The sequence below is a fragment of the Oncorhynchus clarkii genome, unplaced genomic scaffold (genome assembly GCF_045791955.1).
Source record: "Oncorhynchus clarkii lewisi isolate Uvic-CL-2024 unplaced genomic scaffold, UVic_Ocla_1.0 unplaced_contig_10133_pilon_pilon, whole genome shotgun sequence".
NCBI classification, from domain to species: domain Eukaryota; kingdom Metazoa; phylum Chordata; class Actinopteri; order Salmoniformes; family Salmonidae; genus Oncorhynchus; species Oncorhynchus clarkii.
This window is the reverse complement of record NW_027260408.1, coordinates 1-10,005: the sequence shown is the minus strand read 5'-3', so window position 1 is coordinate 10,005 and position 10,005 is coordinate 1. Positions and strand designations below refer to the sequence as shown.

The following is a 10,005-nucleotide window of genomic DNA, read 5'->3' as shown; positions in this document are numbered from 1 at the left end:
GCGGGCCTTGACTCTGACATATGTGCTGTAACGTAACAAAATGTGGAAAAAAGTAAGGGGTCTGAAAACTTTGATAAATGAATTTGCCTGGCTCAGAGAAGCTGTCAGTCTGGTCACATTCATACAGATCGCATGGTGGAGTTCCCCAAAAAAACGGCAACATTGATCCACATGTCGGAGAGGTAGACAGCAAGGTTTAGACAAACCTCAACTGTTTCAAACCAAATGCTAGCCTCGGGCATTGGGAAATATTGAATATTACAAAATGTTTCCGCCCGGTTTCGAACCGGGGACCTTTCGCGTGTGAGGCGAACGTGATAACCACTACACTACGGAAACCGAATGATTGGAAAACTAAGGGTGTGACTGACTTTCGCGTGTGAGGCGAACGTGATAACCAATACACTACTGAAACTAAAGTCTGAATAGCAAATACTGAGAAGTGCGAAGGACCAATTTGTTAAAATGTGTTTCCGCCCGGTCTCGAACCGGGGACCTTTCGCGTGTTAGGCGAACGTGATAACCACTACACTACGGAAACCCAATGAGTGGAGTACTAAGGGTGTGGCTGACTTTGGCTGGGTGGGACATTTATCGCTCTCAGAACCTAATGAAATCAGAAATTACTTAGTCAATTAATTAAACAATAAGGCTTGAGAAGCCGGGAATTATTGTGTGCAGTGGCTCTTGGAAGAGGCTTGGTGGTTCAAAACTTCTTCCATTTAAGAGTGATGGAAGCCACTGTGTTCTTGGTTACCTTCAATGCTGCAGAAATGACCAATCATTTGAATTTACCACAGGTGGACTCCAATCAAGTTGAAGAAACATCTCAAGGATGATCAATGGAAACAGGATGGACCTGAGCTCAATTTCCAGCCTCATAGCAAAGGGTCTGAAAACGTACGTAAATAAGGTATTTTTAAAATATTTAATGGGTATTATGGCTCTTTCTGTGGTACTCAATTTGGGATATTATGTGAGGTAGACATGAGAAGCCGGGAATTATCGTGTGCAGCCGGAACTTGGAAGAGGCTTGGTGGTTCCAAACTTCTTCTATTTAAGAGTGATGGAAGCCACTGTGTTCTTGGGTACCTTCAATGCTGCAGAAATGACCAATCATTTGAATTTACCACAGGTGGACTCCAATCAAGTTGAAGAAACATCTCAAGGATGATCAATGGAAACAGGATGGACCTGAGCTCAATTTCCAGCCTCATAGCAAAGGGTCTGAAAATGTATGTAAATAAGGTATTTTTAAAATATTTTTTTCATTAATAAAAACTATATGTTATCGCTTTGTCATTATGTGGTATTGTGTGTAGATAGATTTTATTTTATTTCATCCATTTTAGTATAAGGCTGTAACGTAACAAAATGTGGAAAAAAGTAAGGGGTCTGAAAACTTTCCTAATGCACTGTACCTATGCAGGCTAGCTTCTTTTCCTTTGCTAGCCAGCCAACTAAATCTATCACACAATCACATCAAGCAGCTGAAATGACAGAAAACGATCTACATTTTTGTTTGTTTTACCTTGGATTATATTGCCATTTCTTTGGATATATCCATTACAATGACCCTGATAAATGAATTTGCCTGGCTCAGAGAAGCTGTCAGTCTGGTCACATTCATACAGATCGCATGGTGGAGGTCCCCAAAAAAACGTCAACATTGATCCACAGGTCGGAGAGGTAGACAGCAAGGTTTAGACAAACCTCAACTGTTTCAAACCAAATGCTAGCCTCTGGGCATTGGGAAATATTGAATATTACAAAATGTTTCCGCCCGGTTTCGAACCGGGGACCTTCCGCGTGTAAGGCGAACGTGATAACCACTACACTACGGACACCGAATGATTGGAATACTAAGGGTGTGAGTGACTTTCGCGTGTGAGGCGAACGTGATAACCAATACACTACTGAAACTAAAGTCTGAATAGCACATACGGGAATTATTGTGTGCGAAGGACCAATTGGTGTTAAAATGTGTTTCCGCCATTTAAGAGTGATGGAAGCCGTGTTCTTGGGACCTTTCACGTGTTGGCAGAAATGATAACCATTTGACACTACCACTGGAAAACTAAGGGTGTGACTCCAATGTGAGGCGAACGTGATAACCAATATACTGAAACTAAGGAATGTACTGAGAAGTGCGAAGGACCAATCTGGATGGTTTCCTGCCCGGTCTCAAACCAGGGACCTCGCGTGTGAGGCGCACTGATAAACGTACGGAAACCGAATGATTGGAAAATATGTGACTGACTTTGGGCATTTATCGCTCTCAGAACCTGTGGAAATTACTTAATTAATAAACAATAAGGCTTGAGAAGCCGGGAATTATCGTGTGCAGCCGGAACTTGGAAGAGGCTTGGTGGTTCCAAACTTCTTCTATTTAAGAGTGATGGAAGCCACTGTGTTCTTGGGTACCTTCAATGCTGCAGAAATGACCAATCATTTGAATTTACCACAGGTGGACTCCAATCAAGTTGAAGAAACATCTCAAGGATGATCAATGGAAACAGGATGGACCTGAGCTCAATTTCCAGCCTCATAGCAAAGGGTCTGAAAATGTATGTAAATAAGGTATTTTTAAAATATTTTTTTCATTAATAAAAACTATATGCTATCGCTTTGTCATTATGTGGTATTGTGTGTAGATAGATTTTATTTTATTTCATCCATTTTAGTATAAGGCTGTAACGTAACAAAATGTGGAACAAAGTAAGGGGTCTGAAAACTTTCTGAATGCACTGTACCTATGCAGGCTAGCTTCTTTTCCTTTGCTAGCCAGCCAACTAAATCTATCACACAATCACATCAAGCAGCTGAAATGACAGAAAACGATCTACATTTTTGTTTGTTTTACCTTGGATTATATTGCCATTTCTTTGGATATATCCATTACAATGACCCTGATAAATGAATTTGCCTGGCTCAGAGAAGCTGTCAGTCTGGTCACATTCATACAGATCGCATGGTGGAGGTCCCCAAAAAAACGGCAACATTGATCCACAGGTCGGAGAGGTAGACAGCAAGGTTTAGACAAACCTCAACTGTTTCAAACCAAATGCTAGCCTCTGGGCATTGGGAAATATTGAATATTACAAAATGTTTCCGCCCGGTTTCGAACCGGGGACCTTTCGCGTGTGAGGCGAACGTGATAACCACTACACTACGGAAACCGAATTATTGGAAAACTAAGGGTGTGACTGACTTTCGCGTGTGAGGCGAACGTGATAACCAATACACTACTGAAACTAAAGTCTGAATAGCAAATACTGAGAAGTGCGAAGGACCAATTTGTTAAAATGTGTTTCCGCCCGGTCTCGAACCGGGGACCTTTCACGTGTGTTAGGCGAACGTGATAACCACTACACTACGGAAACCAAATGACTGGAAAACTAAGGGTGTGACTGACTTTCGCGTGTGAGGCGAACGTGATAACCAATACACTACTGAAACTAAAGTCTGAATAGCAAATACTGAGAAGTGCGAAGGACCAATTTGTTAAAATGTGTTTCCGGCCGGTCTCGAACCGGGGACCTTTCGCGTGTTAGGCGAACGTGATAACCACTACACTACGGAAACCCAATGATTGGAAAACTAAGGGTGTGGCTGACTTTGGCTGGGTGGGACATTTATCGCTCTCAGAACCTAATGAAATCAGAAATTACTTAGTCAATTAATTAAACAATAAGGCTTGAGAAGCTGGGAATTATTGTGTGCAGCGGCTCTTGGAAGAGGCTTGGTGGTTCAAAACTTCTTCCATTTAAGAGTGATGGAAGCCACTGTGTTCTTGGGTACCTTCAATGCTGCAGAAATGACCAATCATTTGAATTTACCACAGGTGGACTCCAATCAAGTTGAAGAAACATCTCAAGGATGATCAATGGAAACAGGATGGACCTGAGCTCAATTTCCAGCCTCATAGCAAAGGGTCTGAAAACTTACGTAAATAAGGTATTTTTAAAATATTTAATGGGTATTATGGCTCTTTCTGTGGAACTCAATTTGGGATATTATGTGAGGTAGACATGAGAAGCCGGGAATTATCGTGTGCAGCCGGAACTTGGAAGAGGCTTGGTGGTTCCAAACTTCTTCTATTTAAGAGTGATGGAAGCCACTGTGTTCTTGGGTACCTTCAATGCTGCAGAAATGACCAATCATTTGAATTTACCACAGGTGGACTCCAATCAAGTTGAAGAAACATCTCAAGGATGATCAATGGAAACAGGATGGACCTGAGCTCAATTTCCAGTCTCATAGCAAAGGGTCTGAAAATGTATGTAAATAAGGTATTTTTAAAATATTTTTTTCATTAATAAAAACTATATGCTATCGCTTTGTCATTATGTGGTATTGTGTGTAGATAGATTTTATTTTATTTCATCCATTTTAGTATAAGGCTGTAACGTAACAAAATGTGGAAAAAAGTAAGGGGTCTGAAAACTTTCCGAATGCACTGTACCTATGCAGGCTAGCTTCTTTTCCTTTGCTAGCCAGCCAACTAAATCTATCACACAATCACATCAAGCAGCTGAAATGACAGAAAACGATCTACATTTTTGTTTGTTTTACCTTGGATTATATTGCCATTTCTTTGGATATATCCATTACAATGACCCTGATAAATGAATTTGCCTGGCTCAGAGAAGCTGTCAGTCTGGTCACATTCATACAGATCGCATGGTGGAGGTCCCCAAAAAAACGGCAACATTGATCCACAGGTCGGAGAGGTAGACAGCAAGGTTTAGACAAACCTCAACTGTTTCAAACCAAATGCTAGCCTCTGGGCATTGGGAAATATTGAATATTACAAAATGTTTCCGCCCAGTTTCGAACCGGGGACCTTTCGCGTGTGAGGCGAACGTGATAACCACTACACTACGGAAACCGAATTATTGGAAAACTAAGGGTGTGACTGACTTTCGCGTGTGAGGCGAACGTGATAACCAATACACTACTGAAACTAAAGTCTGAATAGCAAATACTGAGAAGTGCGAAGGACCAATTTGTTAAAATGTGTTTCCGCCCGGTCTCGAACCGGGGACCTTTCGTGTGTTAGGCGAACGTGATAACCACTACACTACGGAAACCAAATGACTGGAAAACTAAGGGTGTGACTGACTTTCGCGTGTGAGGCGAACGTGATAACCAATACACTACTGAAACTAAAGTCTGAATAGCAAATACTGAGAAGTGCGAAGGACCAATCTGTTAAAATGTGTTTCCGCCCGGTCTCAAACCAGGGACCTTTCGCGTGTGAGGCGCACGTGATAACCACTACACTACGGAAACCGAATGATTGGAAAACTAAGGGTGTGACTGACTTTGGCTGGGTGGGACATTTATCGCTCTCAGAACCTAATGAAATCAGAAATTACTTAGTCAATTAATTAAACAATAAGGCTTGAGAAGCTGGGAATTATTGTGTGCAGCGGCTCTTGGAAGAGGCTTGGTGGTTCAAAACTTCTTCCATTTAAGAGTGATGGAAGCCACTGTGTTCTTGGGTACCTTCAATGCTGCAGAAATGACCAATCATTTGAATTTACCACAGGTGGACTCCAATCAAGTTGAAGAAACATCTCAAGGATGATCAATGGAAACAGGATGGACCTGAGCTCAATTTCCAGCCTCATAGCAAAGGGTCTGAAAACTTACGTAAATAAGGTATTTTTAAAATATTTAATGGGTATTATGGCTCTTTCTGTGGAACTCAATTTGGGATATTATGTGAGGTAGACATGAGAAGCCGGGAATTATCGTGTGCAGCCGGAACTTGGAAGAGGCTTGGTGGTTCCAAACTTCTTCTATTTAAGAGTGATGGAAGCCACTGTGTTTTTGGGTACCTTCAATGCTGCAGAAATGACCAATCATTTGAATTTACCACAGGTGGACTCCAATCAAGTTGAAGAAACATCTCAAGGATGATCAATGGAAACAGGATGGACCTGAGCTCAATTTCCAGTCTCATAGCAAAGGGTCTGAAAATGTATGTAAATAAGGTATTTTTAAAATATTTTTTTCATTAATAAAAACTATATGCTATCGCTTTGTCATTATGTGGTATTGTGTGTAGATAGATTTGATTTTATTTCATCCATTTTAGTATAAGGCTGTAACGTAACAAAATGTGGAACAAAGTAAGGGGTCTGAAAACTTTCCGAATGCACTGTACCTATGCAGGCTAGCTTCTTTTCCTTTGCTAGCCAGCCAACTAAATCTATCACACAATCACATCAAGCAGCTGAAATGACAGAAAACGATCTACATTTTTGTTTGTTTTACCTTGGATTATATTGCCATTTCTTTGGATATATCCATTACAATGACCCTGATAAATGAATTTGCCTGGCTCAGAGAAGCTGTCAGTCTGGTCACATTCATACAGATCGCATGGTGGAGGTCCCCAAAAAAACGGCAACATTGATCCACAGGTCGGAGAGGTAGACAGCAAGGTTTAGACAAACCTCAACTGTTTCAAACCAAATGCTAGCCTCTGGGCATTGGGAAATATTGAATATTACAAAATGTTTCCGCCCAGTTTCGAACCGGGGACCTTTCGCGTGTGAGGCAAACGTGATAACCACTACACTACGGAAACCGAATTATTGGAAAACTAAGGGTGTGACTGACTTTCGCGTGTGAGGCGAACGTGATAACCAATACACTACTGAAACTAAAGTCTGAATAGCAAATACTGAGAAGTGCGAAGGACCAATTTGTTAAAATGTGTTTCCGCCCGGTCTCGAAACCTTTCGTGTGTTAGGCGAACGTGATAACCACTACACTACGGAAACCAAATGACTGGAAAACTAAGGGTGTGACTGACTTTCGCGTGTGAGGCGAACGTGATAACCAATACACTACTGAGACTAAAGTCTGAATAGCAAATACTGAGAAGTGCGAAGGACCAATCTGTTAAAATGTGTTTCCGCCCGGTCTCAAACCAGGGACCTTTCGCGTGTGAGGCGCACGTGATAACCACTACACTACGGAAACCGAATGATTGGAAAACTAAGGGTGTGACTGACTTTGGCTGGGTGGGACATTTATCGCTCTCAGAACCTAATGAAATCAGAAATTACTTAGTCAATTAATTAAACAATAAGGCTTGAGAAGCCGGGAATTATTGTGTGCAGCGGCTCTTGGAAGAGGCTTGGTGGTTCAAAACTTCTTCCATTTAAGAGTGATGGAAGCCACTGTGTTCTTGGGTACCTTCAATGCTGCAGAAATGACCAATCATTTGAATTTACCACAGGTGGACTCCAATCAAGTTGAAGAAACATCTCAAGGATGATCAATGGAAACAGGATGGACCTGAGCTCAATTTCCAGCCTCATAGCAAAGGGTCTGAAAACGTACGTAAATAAGGTATTTTTAAAATATTTAATGGGTATTATGGCTCTTTCTGTGGTACTCAATTTGGGATATTATGTGAGGTAGACATGAGAAGCCGGGAATTATCGTGTGCAGCCGGAACTTGGAAGAGGCTTGGTGGTTCCAAACTTCTTCTATTTAAGAGTGATGGAAGCCACTGTGTTTTTGGGTACCTTCAATGCTGCAGAAATGACCAATCATTTGAATTTACCACAGGTGGACTCCAATCAAGTTGAAGAAACATCTCAAGGATGATCAATGGAAACAGGATGGACCTGAGCTCAATTTCCAGCCTCATAGCAAAGGGTCTGAAAATGTATGTAAATAAGGTATTTTTAAAATATTTTTTTCATTAATAAAAACTATATGTTATCGCTTTGTCATTATGTGGTATTGTGTGTAGATAGATTTTATTTTATTTCATCCATTTTAGTATAAGGCTGTAACGTAACAAAATGTGGAAAAAAGTAAGGGGTCTGAAAACTTTCCGAATGCACTGTACCTATGCAGGCTAGCTTCTTTTCCTTTGCTAGCCAGCCAACTAAATCTATCACACAATCACATCAAGCAGCTGAAATGACAGAAAACGATCTACATTTTTGTTTGTTTTACCTTGGATTATATTGCCATTTCTTTGGATATATCCATTACAATGACCCTGATAAATGAATTTGCCTGGCTCAGAGAAGCTGTCAGTCTGGTCACATTCATACAGATCGCATGGTGGAGGTCCCCAAAAAAACGGCAACATTGATCCACAGGTCGGAGAGGTAGACAGCAAGGTTTAGACAAACCTCAACTGTTTCAAACCAAATGCTAGCCTCTGGGCATTGGGAAATATTGAATATTACAAAATGTTTCCGCCCAGTTTCGAACCGGGGACCTTTCGCGTGTGAGGCAAACGTGATAACCACTACACTACGGAAACCGAATTATTGGAAAACTAAGGGTGTGACTGACTTTCGCGTGTGAGGCGAACGTGATAACCAATACACTACTGAAACTAAAGTCTGAATAGCAAATACTGAGAAGTGCGAAGGACCAATTTGTTAAAATGTGTTTCCGCCCGGTCTCGAAACCTTTCGTGTGTTAGGGTGTGGAAACCCAATGACTGACTTTGGCTGGGTGGGACATTTATCGCTCTCAGAACCTAATGAAATCAGAAATTACTTAGTCAATTAATTAAACAATAAGGCTTGAGAAGCCGGGAATTATTGTGTGCAGCGGCTCTTGGAAGAGGCTTGGTGGTTCAAAACTTCTTCCATTTAAGAGTGATGGAAGCCACTGTGTTCTTGGGTACCTTCAATGCTGCAGAAATGACCAATCATTTGAATTTACCACAGGTGGACTCCAATCAAGTTGAAGAAACATCTCAAGGATGATCAATGGAAACAGGATGGACCTGAGCTCAATTTCCAGCCTCATAGCAAAGGGTCTGAAAACGTACGTAAATAAGGTATTTTTAAAATATTTAATGGGTATTATGGCTCTTTCTGTGGAACTCAATTTGGGATATTATGTGAGGTAGACATGAGAAGCCGGGAATTATCGTGTGCAGCCGGAACATGGAAGAGGCTTGGTGGTTCCAAACTTCTTCTATTTAAGAGTGATGGAAGCCACTGTGTTCTTGGGTACCTTCAATGCTGCAGAAATGACCAATCATTTGAATTTACCACAGGTGGACTCCAATCAAGTTGAAGAAACATCTCAAGGATGATCAATGGAAACAGGATGGACCTGAGCTCAATTTCCAGTCTCATAGCAAAGGGTCTGAAAATGTATGTAAATAAGGTATTTTTAAAATATTTTTTTCATTAATAAAAACTATATGCTATCGCTTTGTCATTATGTGGTATTGTGTGTAGATAGATTTTATTTTATTTCATTCATTTTAGTATAAGGCTGTAACGTAACAAAATGTGGAAAAAAGTAAGGGGTCTGAAAACTTTCCCAATGCACTGTACCTATGCAGTGCTAGCTTCTTTTCCTTTGCTAGCCAGCCAACTAAATCTATCACACAATCACATCAAGCAGCTGAAATGACAGAAAACGATCTACATTTTTGTTTGTTTTACCTTGGATTATATTGCCATTTCTTTGGATATATCCATTACAATGACCCTGATAAATGAATTTGCCTGGCTCAGAGAAGCTGTCAGTCTGGTCACATTCATACAGATCGCATGGTGGAGGTCCCAAAAAAACGGCAACATTGATCCACAGGTCGGAGAGGAGACAGCAAGGTTTAGACAAACCTCAACTGTTTCAAACCAAATGCTAGCCTCTGGGCATTGGGAAATATTGAATATTACAAAATGTTTCCGCCCAGTTTCGAACCGGGTACCTTTCGCGTGTGAGGCAAACGTGATAACCACTACACTACGGAAACCGAATTATTGGAAAACTAAGGGTGTGACTGACTTTCGCGTGTGAGGCGAACGTGATAACCAATACACTACTGAAACTAAAGTCTGAATAGCAAATACTGAGAAGTGCGAAGGACCAATTTGTTAAAATGTGTTTCCGCCCGGTCTCGAACCGGGGACCTTTCGTGTGTTAGGCGAACGTGATAACCACTACACTACGGAAACCCAATGAGTGGAGTACTAAGGGTGTGGCTGACTTTGG

The 10,005-nt window shown here is 41.1% G+C and overlaps 14 non-coding genes across 14 annotated transcripts; all 14 read right to left on the bottom strand.

Moving 5' to 3' along the window:
• Positions 1-266: 266 nt before the first annotated feature.
• Positions 267-339, bottom strand: trnav-cac (transfer RNA valine (anticodon CAC)). Its single transcript has one exon. It is a non-coding gene; the product is annotated as a tRNA-Val (tRNA).
• Positions 340-468: 129 nt separating this feature from the next.
• On the bottom strand, positions 469-541 carry trnav-aac (transfer RNA valine (anticodon AAC)). The gene has a single exon. It is a non-coding gene; the product is annotated as a tRNA-Val (tRNA).
• Positions 542-1,774: 1,233 nt separating this feature from the next.
• Positions 1,775-1,847, bottom strand: trnav-uac (transfer RNA valine (anticodon UAC)). The gene has a single exon. It is a non-coding gene; the product is annotated as a tRNA-Val (tRNA).
• Positions 1,848-3,106: 1,259 nt separating this feature from the next.
• Positions 3,107-3,179, bottom strand: trnav-cac (transfer RNA valine (anticodon CAC)). The gene has a single exon. It is a non-coding gene; the product is annotated as a tRNA-Val (tRNA).
• A 129-nt stretch (positions 3,180-3,308) lies between these two features.
• trnav-aac (transfer RNA valine (anticodon AAC)) lies at positions 3,309-3,383 on the bottom strand. The gene has a single exon. It is a non-coding gene; the product is annotated as a tRNA-Val (tRNA).
• Positions 3,384-3,512: 129 nt separating this feature from the next.
• On the bottom strand, positions 3,513-3,585 carry trnav-aac (transfer RNA valine (anticodon AAC)). The gene has a single exon. It is a non-coding gene; the product is annotated as a tRNA-Val (tRNA).
• Positions 3,586-4,818: 1,233 nt separating this feature from the next.
• trnav-cac (transfer RNA valine (anticodon CAC)) lies at positions 4,819-4,891 on the bottom strand. The gene has a single exon. It is a non-coding gene; the product is annotated as a tRNA-Val (tRNA).
• Positions 4,892-5,020: 129 nt separating this feature from the next.
• trnav-aac (transfer RNA valine (anticodon AAC)) lies at positions 5,021-5,093 on the bottom strand. The gene has a single exon. It is a non-coding gene; the product is annotated as a tRNA-Val (tRNA).
• A 129-nt stretch (positions 5,094-5,222) lies between these two features.
• trnav-cac (transfer RNA valine (anticodon CAC)) lies at positions 5,223-5,295 on the bottom strand. The gene has a single exon. It is a non-coding gene; the product is annotated as a tRNA-Val (tRNA).
• Positions 5,296-6,528: 1,233 nt separating this feature from the next.
• trnav-cac (transfer RNA valine (anticodon CAC)) lies at positions 6,529-6,601 on the bottom strand. Its single transcript has one exon. It is a non-coding gene; the product is annotated as a tRNA-Val (tRNA).
• A 325-nt stretch (positions 6,602-6,926) lies between these two features.
• trnav-cac (transfer RNA valine (anticodon CAC)) lies at positions 6,927-6,999 on the bottom strand. Its single transcript has one exon. It is a non-coding gene; the product is annotated as a tRNA-Val (tRNA).
• Positions 7,000-8,232: 1,233 nt separating this feature from the next.
• On the bottom strand, positions 8,233-8,305 carry trnav-cac (transfer RNA valine (anticodon CAC)). Its single transcript has one exon. It is a non-coding gene; the product is annotated as a tRNA-Val (tRNA).
• Positions 8,306-9,693: 1,388 nt separating this feature from the next.
• On the bottom strand, positions 9,694-9,766 carry trnav-cac (transfer RNA valine (anticodon CAC)). Its single transcript has one exon. It is a non-coding gene; the product is annotated as a tRNA-Val (tRNA).
• Positions 9,767-9,895: 129 nt separating this feature from the next.
• trnav-aac (transfer RNA valine (anticodon AAC)) lies at positions 9,896-9,968 on the bottom strand. Its single transcript has one exon. It is a non-coding gene; the product is annotated as a tRNA-Val (tRNA).
• Between the last annotated feature and the right edge of the window lie 37 nt (positions 9,969-10,005).